Here is a 12,190-nt window from a genome sequence, read left to right on the forward strand (position 1 = left end):
ATCAACACATCCTGAGGACACACACACACAAAATGTTGCAGTGTTTATATAGTTTTCACTTATTTTGTATGTGTATTTTTTAACTGCAAGTCTACAGTTTTTATTAATATCTTACCTATCTGTATATATTTTAATATCTAATTTCTTCTGTTTATATATATGTTTTTATTTCACTCTTGCTTTGGCAATGTTAACGTCTGTTTCCCATGCCAATAAAGCCCATTGAAAAGAGAGAGTGAGAGAAAATACAGTAGCACAATGCAAATTCCACATAGAATTTTTAAATAATAACTGTAGTAGCAGTTGTCGAGCAGGAACACGGGGGCAGCAGATCCACCGATCCAGACTCTGCAGCCACGGAGGCAGAAATACCTGCTGAAAGCGACAGAAGGAGAGAGGAGAGAAACAAGAAAGCACTAAACTACGGGAGAGAGAAAATGTCGAGTTAGTAACATGCATTAAGGAACCACAAGTAACCCTGCATCCTGGGAGCGCAGTGTTCTAGTGGGGTAATAAGGTATTATGAGCTCTTTAAGATACGATGGTGCCAGACCATTAAGAGCTTTGTAGGTGAGGAGAAGGATTTTAAATTCTATTCTGGATTTTACAGGGAGCCAGTGCAGAGAAGCTAATATTGGAGAAATATGATCTCTTTTCCTAGTTCTTGTCAGTACACGTGCCGCAGCATTCTGGATCAACTGGAGAGTCTTAAGGGACCTATTCAAGCAGCTTGATAATAAGGAATTGCAATAGTCCAACCTAGAAGTAAAGAATGCATGGATTAGTTTTTCGGCATCATTTTGATACAGGATGTGCCTGATTTTTGCAATGTTGAGTAGGTGAAAGAAGGCAGTCCTTGAAGTTTGTTTCATGTGGGAGTTAAAGGATAAATCCTGATCAAAGATAACTCAGAGGTTCCTTACGGTGCTGCTGGAGGCCAGGGCAATGCCATCTAGAGTAACTATATCTTTAGATAATGTGTCTCGGAGGTGTTTGGGGCCAAGTACAATAACTTCAGTTTTGTCAGAGTTTAACATCAGAAAATTGCAGGTCATCCAAGTTTTTATGTCCTTAAGGCATGCTTGAAGTTTAGTTAACTGGTTAGTTTCATCTGGCTTGATCGATAGATATAATTGGGTATCATCCACATAACAGTGAAAGTTTATGGAGTGTTTCCTAATAATATTACCTATAAGACGGTGTAGTCCCTCATTCGTCCAGGAGTGTTCTATCGTAGAAAAGGTTTCAGTCGTAGTCATCTGGACACTGTTTTCTTTGATTCTGAAAACAGTGTCCAGATGACTACGACTGAAACCTTTTCTACAATATTACCTATAGGAAGCATATATAAAGTGAATAGAATCGGTCCAAGCACAGAACCTTGTGGAACTCCATGACTAACTTTGGTGTGCACGGAGGACTCATCGTTAACATGTACAAACTGAGATCGATCTGATAGATAGGATTTAAAACAGCTTAGTCACTGTCTGCTGTGTGAAAAACCACAGGAGATACTGAAAACTCACCTAGCCACATGGACAATACTCCCTATAGAGCTTGGCAACCGACGTCACCGCGCAGTGCATTCTGGGACGTAAACAAGAAGGCGCCGCCATGTTGAGGCCACATCGTGCGAGACTTAAAACATGAAAATATCTGTAAAAAATATGTTGAAAAGTCAATTAAAAGAACAAAATGTACTATACAGAGACAAACTTCTACCGGACGCAAGAAAACAGTACCTGGAAAAGATGGCATTGATCGGAAATCTGGATCCGTATGAGGTGCCTGCAAGAGAATGTAGTCGAGACCCCGACGATTTACCTCCTCTGACATTTCCAGATATTTTTGTATATTTAGTCTGTGGTGTGAGTGCTTATACCGAGGCTCAGTTTCATAATTTTAAATCTATGGAAGCCCACGTTCAATTTACAAATGGCTGGGTCCATGACTTGGAAGCCTACAAACCACGAGCTGTGAAAACACTTTCATTCGTACAAAGGTGTGATCTTACTTACCTACCTGTGATTAGTGAAACACGCATCTTAACACAATATTTAAAACAGATTTATATATTATCCTCCTGACTACCAGCTATGGAGTTTTATGCACATTATCTTTTAGCGATTTCTCTGAGACATTACAGTCTGGATGTCCTGTACAGAGCAAGTTCAGGGCTTTTCAGAGATAAATGATTGGATGTGTCACCATGGCCACTCCCTCTCCTTGGTCTATAAAAATGGATGACGTTAATTTAGTGATCAAGTGTAACACCCTTATGGAAATATGATGATATTTTGTACTTAAATCAGCATTTCATGAAAATGTTGTGAGGTTTCAAATCAAAATATGGCCTTCTGTTATGAAACAGGGCATCAATTTCATACATGTCAAGTCCAATGTAGAGGACACCAGGACTTAAATCATGTTTATTACACATTTTGGGAGACACAACAAATTACTAGAAAACATTATATATCAAAATTCCTATTAAATATTTTATATATATATATATATAATTACATACTAGATACTAGTACTAGATACTATGCTTTCAGTTCCAACTGAACTCATGTGGCAACATATTTAAGTGTTATTAAGAGAATTTCTCGTGCTTCAGTGTCACAGTGATCTGGCTGGGTTACACCTGGTAATATCTGAGTGGCTCAGCTGAGTGCTCTGTTTTGATCACATGCATTCAGCGTGCTTTATTTGAACTAGCCTAACTTAGCTTGCTCTTGTTCTAGTGTTTAGTTGCAAAATGTAGAGGAACCTATGACTACTCCTCTCGGTAACAGAACAAAATGAGAACACAATCGTTTGCTAAGTGAGGTTTATACACTTACCTGAATGAAAATGCCTGGAACACACTTTAAGTGATCTTGGGATGTCTGCGAAATGTATGTCCGTACGTCTTATGGCGGATATCCAGGCCATCCGTCTCCGCTTTGTTACATCAGACACACGACTCCCTTCATTTAGTTTCCAGGCCGGAAAACAATAAAAAGAAAGACCGTTGTCTATTTTTCTCCCACGTCGATTGTGTGAACGGACATTACATCCAACAACACAGCAGGTTCTTCCCATGACTAAAACTTCGTCGGCGCGTCAGAACAAGTGGCCTCACAATATGGCGATTTTTCCCATCAGCCATCGCGGCGCTAGAGCCGTTACGTCACGCCCCCATACTCTATTATCATGGCTCGGTGTGTTTAGTTTTCTCTTTCCTGCATGTCCTGCTGCCCACAACCACTCCAATCGGCATCTCCAACCTTCGTTTCGTCACGGCTGAGGAAGCACCCGGTCGGAGCAGGAAATGATATAGTTTGACACTGTTTACTTGCCACTGTTCTGTGTAATACGTCTGATATATGTCTGTCCAAGCTGAAGCTGCCCCCCGACCTCAATCATCCTGTAGGAGGCAAAGCTCATCTGTATCCAAGTCTACAAGGACATTTGTTGACTTTACTCTTTTTATTTGTACAGTTGTATAGATACACTTTGTGAATATTTGTAAATATTTGTGCATTAAGACTTGTAGTAAACAGCAAACAAAGTGGATGTGCTTTAACTTTAACTGTCTCTGCATGTATGGTCTTGTATGAAACACAGGTATAGCTGAAGTCAAGTTTTGAATGAAAGCTGTAACATGCATTGTCTGAAACCTACTCTCACACTCTGTGTGCCTCTCTGGACAGCTGTCTGTGTCTCTAATACATATGCAAGTTTCCACCATCCCCTACAGGCTGCTGCAAGATCTCCACTGTCGTTGTCGGACGCGTGGGGCGTGGAGACAGCACTCCTCATCCAGGACCTCCTCAACATCATCCCATTGCTGGACGCTCTCCGCATCCAGGACATTTGGAGAACGCAGAGGCGCCACCTCAGCTGCATTCAGGACCCACCGAGCGTGCAGCTGTACACCCAGACTGGCAGGCTGACAAAGGCCACAGTCAGCTGAAGGACAGGTGGAGCCTCTGCACTCCTACAGTGGCCACCTCAAGCACGTCCTTAACCAGAAGAGCCAAAGGGTGCTTGGCCTTCAGATGGTTAAGGACGTCACCAAGCCTGCAGAGTACACAGGTATGTGATGTGAAAACACTTTATTCCAACATCATAACTATGAGGGGAAAAGGAGAACTTAACAAATCCTCTGCTTCCTGTTTTTGCTCTGTGACAGGGGAGCTCATCGGGGTGGAGTTCCTCTACTGGCAGACGGGCAGAGTGCTTGAGGACGTCAGCTTGGACCCTGACACTCCGGACGAGGCTGCTGCCATCCAGTCGCTCGAGGAGGTGGATGAGGGTATCGAAGAGGACGTTGAGGACCACTAAGAAACTACTACTGATGATGATGATGATAATAACAACAATGTTCGTCTCTCCTTCCTTTTCTTCTCCTCCTTTCTCGTGTTTCCTCTCAGGAGGAGATGCAGGGTCCTGACGGCCAGCCGGGATATCAGCATGTCCTGAAGCTGGCCCAGGCCCTGCTGGAAGCAGGAGCCTTCAGGGGCTTTCTGACAGCAGGGTAGACAGACTCATCGCGCTCTGGCAACGCCTGCCAGAGCAGGACAAACAGCGAGTTGTCTACCCTCCCAGACACCGGGAGAGGCAGCCCAGGGGGGCGGTTCAAGGCAGCGAAGGGGAGGGACACCTCCTGTCCTGGGAAGGACTGCTATTTGCAGCCAGCTCTGCCGTCTCCACCCCACGGCCATGCGGTCCGGAGGGATCATGAGGACTCGGTGGTTCCTCATCCTCGCGGACTACGTGGCCATTAGAGAGGCAGTGCTGGCCAGCCCGAGGCTGATGGCTCAGACCGAAATCCTGCTCTTTGAGCTCAACCAGAGGACCCTGTCCCAGTGGTGAGTTTAACAGGCAGCTGTGTTGATGTGTTGTAATTGGTACTGTGACTGAACGTTTAATAAATGCTGAAGAGACTAAAAACGGCCTGTTTGTCTTTCAGGTTCTCTCGACGCCAGAAAGAGAGGGGGAGGGCTGTCCTCTGTGCAGGTGGGACAAGGACAGCCCTTTCACTTTGACGTCCCCGAGGAGCAGCCGGGACCGTCTCGCACTCCGGTCTGCTTCCACCCCCTCCTACTCCAGATGAGGAGCAGCCCGGCCCCTCACATGGTGGCCTTCTCCCTCCTCCTCCTCCTCCTCCAGCACCGCTCCCGGGTGACACCGTCACGTCTGCAGCCCAGCGTGTGCCCAGGACCACGGCATACAGGAAGAGGAAGGCGGCCAAGTTGCCCGGGAGCAAAACCCGCCGGCAGACGTTGCAGTACACCTGCAGCAAGTGTGGCCAGCCCAAAAGGATCGACACTGGCCACACTCGCATAGCAGGTGTGTCCTACTGTGCGGCTGTTGGCGGGAAAACTGTGGAGGACTGGAGGGAGGAGATGAAAAGGAGACCAATAGGGGACTGAGGGACTTTTTCATTATTTTATTTATTTCATTTTAAATGCTCCACTGTGTTCACCAGCTGCTCTCTGCCTGCTGTCTGTTTTCTGTTTGCTGCTGAGCAGCTCTGTTCAGTTCTGTGGGGGTTTTTTTTACATAATGTTGTTATAAATAAACTTTTCTGCACAATCTGCACTTTGTTTAGTTTCTTATTTCTGATGCATTACTCAACTTTTGACACGTAAACATGACATTTAACGGCAACACGTCAATAAAACACAACATGGATGACTCACGCTGCTGCTGACACACACCTCACAGGTTAAAAGCTGTCTAGTGAGTTCTCAAATGTGCAAAGTGATGAAAAGTAAACAAACATGTCATTTATTAACATTAATAACAGAACTCAGTTGAGTCTTTCAGCTGATGTGAATTAGAACAAAACACACCATTAAATCTTCTCGTTGTTACAACTTTAATGCTGCAAATATGTTCTTGAAACATGATAAATACACAGTGACGAAGCCTGGATATGAGCAGCAGAATCTTCAATAATTTTATTTATATAAATATATATATATATATATATATATATATATATATATATATATATATAGTCGCTCGAGGAGGTGGATGAGGGTATCGAAGAGGACGTTGAGGACCACTAAGAAACTACTACTGATGATGATGATGATAATAACAACAATGTTCGTCTCTCCTTCCTTTTCTTCTCCTCCTTTCTCGTGTTTCCTCTCAGGAGGAGATGCAGGGTCCTGACGGCCAGCCGGGATATCAGCATGTCCTGAAGCTGGCCCAGGCCCTGCTGGAAGCAGGAGCCTTCAGGGGCTTTCTGACAGCAGGGTAGACAGACTCATCGCGCTCTGGCAACGCCTGCCAGAGCAGGACAAACAGCGAGTTGTCTACCCTCCCAGACACCGGGAGAGGGACACCTCCTGTCCTGGGAAGGAGAGTCTCCAACGGTAAGACTCTTTCCAAATACTGCTATTTCCTCTCGTAAATATCTGCTGTGCATTAACCCTCGCTGTCCTCTCCACGCCCGCCTCTCAGCTGCCTTCTCAGACTGAACTCGGGCCCTGCAAGCTGGCCCAGCGCCAGCCGCCTGGTGGAGGCCATTTGCAGCCAGCTCTGCCGTCTCCACCCCACGGCCACGCGGTCCGGAGGGATCATGAGGACTCGGTGGTTCCTCATCCTCACGGACTACGTGGCCATTAGCCAGCCTGAGGTCGATGGCTCAGACCGAAATCCTGCTCTTTGAGCTCAACCAGAGGACCCTGTCCCAGTGGTGAGTTTAACAGGCAGCTGTGTTGATGTGTTGTAATTGGTACTGTGACTGAACGTTTAATAAAAGCTGAAGAGACTAAAAACGGCCTGTTTGTCTTTCAGGTTCTCTCGACGCCAGAAAGAGAGGCGGAGGGCTGTCCTCTGTGCAGGTGGGACAAGGACAGCCCTTTCACTTTGACGTCCCCGAGGAGCAGCCGGGACCGTCTAACAGGGGTCTGCTTCCTCGTCCTCCCACTCCAGATGAGGAGCAGCCCGGTCCCTCATATGGTGGCCTTCTCCCTCCTCCTCCTCCAGCACCGCTCCCGTCACGTCTGCCCCTGCTGCTCAGCCTCCTCCTCTTCCTGCAGCCCAGCGTGTGCCCAGGACCACGGCATACAGGAAGAGGAAGGCGGCTGCTGCGGGGGGGCACGCTGCCCGGGAGCAAAACCCGCCGGCACACGTTGCAGTACACCTGCAGCAGTGTGGCCAGCCCAAGAGGATCAACACTGGCCACACTCGTATTGCAGGTGTGTCCTACTGTGCGGCTGTCGGCAGAAAAACTGGAGGAATGAAGGGAGGAAATTAAGAGGAGAAGGGGGGACTGAGGGACATTTTCCTTTATTGCTGCATTTATTTATTCATTGACATTATTTACAGTTCTTTTCTTCCTTAATGTTCATTTTCTGATTCTTTTCTCTTCTTTGTTCAAAAAGTCACCATTCCAAATAAAATAAACTATTACAAAACCAACAGAGTCAAAACAAAATAGTTTTTCTTCAAAAAAAAAAACCAGAAAAAAAATGTATATAAAAAGCATCAAGACAAAAAACATAAACATCTTAAAAACAAGGTACTGTATGTAGTTTGACATGTTTTAATCCCTTTTTATTGTGAACGGGTTGTCACTACACTTAAAAAAATTAAACCTTCCCCGACTTTCTCAATAGCAAAACACTGTCTTGGGTGGATAACGTCAGCTAATTCTTCCAGACTCCCAGGGTTGATCTGGCTGGTAAATTGGTTTGCTTGCCATTTGCAGGTTACTTGGCGGTTGGCGTTACGTGGGCGGCCGGATATATGCAGCATGGCGATGCAAGGCAGGGGTGGCCAACCAGCTAACTGTAACTTAAGCTAAGCTGGGGTTGGCCGATGTGGCTTGGCTGCGCGCTGTGGGTTCGTAGTGTTGGCTAATGAGGTGATTTGCACTCAGCAAGCTAGTTTGTATCATGGAGCCAATGGTCCAAATAAAATATAGGAACATTACAGATAGTAATGTTATTCTAAATATGATTGTAATTTATTTTCCAGCATTCAGTGTTCATTTAAGCGCTTGCGTATGTCACTTTTAGCAGCTGTCCAGGACGATGCACGAGCAACAGGACGCTGACTGCAGTTCACTTAACGGCCAAAGGTATCATTATTAACGAGGGTTTTCTGAAAGTTACTCATAGAACCTTTAACCCTTGTATGGTTATTCGGTTCTAACTGTGAAGAAAAGGCCTGTGCATTCCTCCAACTTCATGTCCACAGCCAACACTGCTCTGGTATCTTACATACCAAAAAAAGGAAGAAATGTGTTGCTGATGAGCGCTCTGCACCGGGATGGAAAAATAAGTAGCCGAGAGGATCGTAAGCCAGAGGTCATACTTGACTACAATGCCACCAAAGGAGGAGTAGACAACCTCGACAAGCTGCTGGCCTGCTGCAGCTGTCAAAGAAGAACACTGCGATGGCCACTTGTGATCTTTTATAAGATGCTGGATGTCTCAGCCTATAATGCATTCACAATATGGATGGCAATCAAACCCAGACTGGAACCAAAGAAAGCTCCAAAGAAGACGGCTTTTCCTTGAGGAGCTCGGCAAGGCACTGGTGACACCGCACATGCAAAGGAGACAGCATGTGCCCAGGACCCCGGCTTCTCCGGCCACAGTGAGGAGAGTGACAGAGGCTACACCTGTCCCACCTGCACCCCTCGCACCACCACAACCTCAAGCTTCTGAAGTAAGCGTCCTGATGCAGTTTTGTGGTGTGTGTGTGTGATTTTAGAAATTAAAAAAATTAAACATGAACTAAAAGTCTTTTCATTCTTTTAGGTTGCAGTCGGTGGCAAAAGGAAGCGCTGTGAGGTGTGTGGGCCATCAAAGGATACTAAGACCCAAACAACATGCAGAGACTGCAAAAAGTACATCTGTGGCACACATACTGCTAAGTTTTGTGATGCATGTGTTTTGTAAAGAGGTATGGTATATATTGTTTTACCAAGCAACACCCTTTGTTGCAAGGATAAAGCCTCAGTTGTTCATTTGCATTTTGAGATAAAAGTGACTTTTGAAATTCAAGCTAATGAAAGTTTTCATTAAAAAAAATGTTAATGAAAATATTGTCTCTTTTCATTTCTTCAGAGTTATGCATGATTTTACAGTGAGAGTGGATATTAAAATTGCAAAAAACAAATCAAACTTCCATTTTTTATTGCGTTCTAGTAGGGGTAATTGCAATAATTAAACATATATGTTGTCTCTGTTGTTTGAAATTGAGATAAAGGTCATATATGTTAATGGCTTATGAAGTTAAATTTTGATTTGTAATTGCTTTTAACACCCCAAATATGTCCCGGGTCAATTTGACGCGAGGGATACCAGAGGGTCCCAAACGTGAAGACAATACAAGGGTTAAGTGAATGGATGCATCAAAGTGCAATAAGAGATCTGAGCACGTTCAAATAACGTGCATATTAGAGCTGGACTCGGAATGAAAAACGGCCCTGTAGTTTTTGATAGGGAATCTAATAATAGACTAATAATTTACGGATAAAAAACGTAAAAGTAATCCTCTTTACCATCACAAATATTTGTCTACTACACATATAGCCTATATCCCAGTAAGAAAGGGGAAAACATTACCTTACATGAAGTTTAAACTTTTTTTTTTTTTTTTTTTTAATCAATTGGATGGTTTCTATAATGCCTGGTTTTAGCTGATGCTGCAGCCCCCTCAGCACCCCTACTTCCCTCGTCCATGTACTGGATCTCCACTGGTACGTACTGCCTCCAGGAAATAACCACAGCTAGCCCGACACTGACAAAAGCTCTCGTCTTCTCTGCTTTTATATGTTACCAAACTGCCAGACGTATAATTGGTAGTATTACAACTTTAACACTGTTACAAACCCACTCAGTACTGCGGCAAAGTTTAACTTGTATGTAGAAAAATACCGAAGAGACCGACTGGGAGCTTCAGGGTTCAACAGATTCATTCACGTGCCAGAGTCAGACAGTAGACTCAGTGCTTATTAGCATTTTAGCTTGTTGATATTATTCCTGCTTTCGGCACGCAGACTTTGGAGAGACTAGCTGCTGCAGTTTGGTTAATAGTAGTACAAGTAGGTGAAAAAATAAGTGTATATATAAATATATATATAAAAGCAACAATGAACAACAACAAACTGTCTATATACAAGTCAAATTGTAAACAAGAGTGCAACAAATGCTGGAATCAATGATTAATGTAATATATTACTTTATATATATGAAATGGGAGTTTATGTACAGCAGGCATGTCCAAAGTCCGGCCCGGGGGCCAATAGCGAACCGCTTTCAAATTTCCACCAGCCTCTGTCATAAAATCAATATGTGGCCCGCCAGCACTGTTGACCACAGTGTAAAATACACACAAAAAGAGACTGCGGCTGTTTTCAAGGAATTCAATATCAAGAGGCACTACCAGACGAAACTGGGAACGAACACGGGGAAAAATTGAAGCAACTGGAAGCTGTTTTAACGGCACATCAGCGCTTTTTCGCAAGAGTCCGTGAGTCAAATAAAAATGCCACAAAGGCGAGCTACGAGGTGGCAACGCTGATTGCCAAGCACTGCAAACCTTTTACTGAGGGTGAATTTATTAAAGACTGCGTGATGAAAATGGAGGAGAACATTTGTCCTGAGAAGAAGCAAGAGTTTGCCAATGTTTACCTGGCTCGTAACACTGTGGTACGGAGAATTGAAGACGTTTCATCGGATATTAGGAGACAGTTAGAGGCAAAAGGAGTGGATTTGACTTTTTTTCGTTAGCCTGAGGACGGATGCATCTGAACGCTCAGTCACTGATTTTTTTGAGTGGAGTGGACAATAAAATGAACGTGATCGAAGAGCTACATGACATGAAACTACGGTGGAATAAAGTCACTGCGATTATTACGGATGGCGTACCTGACATGGCTGGCGAGCGAAGTGGACAACCCTAGTCTGTAACAAAGTCAGCGAAGAAGGAGGCAAAGCTATAAAAACTCCACCGTATTATTCACCAACAAGTTCTCTGTGCCAAACATCTGAAATATGATCATGTTATGAAACCGGTGATAAAGGCTATTAATTATATTCGCTCCAAAGCCCTGTGCCACCGCCAGTTTCAACAGTTTCTACTCGACATCCAGGCTGAATACGGAGATGTTGTGTATCACAACAACGTAAGATGGCTCAGTCGGACAATTCTTGGCAAAAAAGGGACGACCGATGCCAGAACTGTCTGATTCTGTTTGGCTGGCTGATTTTGAATTTTTAGTTGACATAACACGACATCTGAACGCGCTGAACACGAGCCTTCAGGGGCAAAATGCAGCGTTAAGCCAACTGTATTCACACATTAAAGCCTTTGGGACCGAGCTGCTACTTTTCCAAAGGCACCTGTCACAAACGCAGCCCAACACCACACATTTCCCATCGCTGCAGGAAATAATGACCAGTTTTCCACAGAACAATATCAGTGCGCAAATGAGGAGGCATGCAGCAGACATCTCATCTCTGGCTGAGGGGTTTCAACACTTCAACGCTTTCGGGACTTTGCAGCTATTGAAAAGGAGATCACGCTTTTTCCCTCTCCTTTCTCCGCGGACCCTGATGACTATTAAAATCAAATTCGCTCCGGCAGCCCGTTTTTCCATTTCGGATTTTTGATCCGAGTCTAAAATTGAAAAAAAAAAAAAAAAGGGCTTATTTCGTTTTTGATATCTGATTCAAAATCAAATAACATTTTCGTTTTTTGATTTTTGATGGTCAATTGAAAAACGAAAGAACGAGTGATACACAGATTCATATAGCCGTCAATATTTTGTACTTCTGTTAGTGTTATTTTCCTGTTCACAAGTTTTGAATTTAGAAGTTTACAGCGAGCATTTAATAGTGAATAATATGCAATGTTTCAAATGAACCTAGATATGTTTAATCTTCCCGAAAGTAATATGAAAGGAAGAGTGATTTTGGTAAAAACTTGTTTAGATTCATTTGTGTTCTGTGTGAAGAAATGAAAAGTATGCCATTTGCAATAAAAATTTCATAAAATAGTTCATTTGCATTTAATGTTAATGGTTCAAAGACTGTCAGGCTGAATGGTCGGCCCCCACACATTTTCACCTCACCAAATCTGGCCCTCTTTGCAAAAGGTTTGGACACAACTGATGTACAGTATATGCGTGTCTATATACAGATTGCATGCTTTATATTTGACAATAATG

At 44.0% G+C, this 12,190-nt stretch overlaps 1 long non-coding RNA gene across 1 annotated transcript; it reads left to right on the forward strand.

Annotated features, from left to right (window-relative positions):
- The first annotated feature begins 1,796 nt into the window (after nucleotides 1-1,796).
- On the forward strand, nucleotides 1,797-4,602 carry LOC122862332. The gene is made up of 3 exons (XR_006374674.1): nucleotides 1,797-4,083; nucleotides 4,181-4,303; nucleotides 4,422-4,602. It is a non-coding gene; the product is annotated as an uncharacterized LOC122862332 (long non-coding RNA).
- Nucleotides 4,603-12,190: the final 7,588 nt, after the last annotated feature.

This window comes from Siniperca chuatsi, linkage group LG15 (assembly GCF_020085105.1).
Source record: "Siniperca chuatsi isolate FFG_IHB_CAS linkage group LG15, ASM2008510v1, whole genome shotgun sequence".
Classification (NCBI taxonomy): domain Eukaryota; kingdom Metazoa; phylum Chordata; class Actinopteri; order Centrarchiformes; family Sinipercidae; genus Siniperca; species Siniperca chuatsi.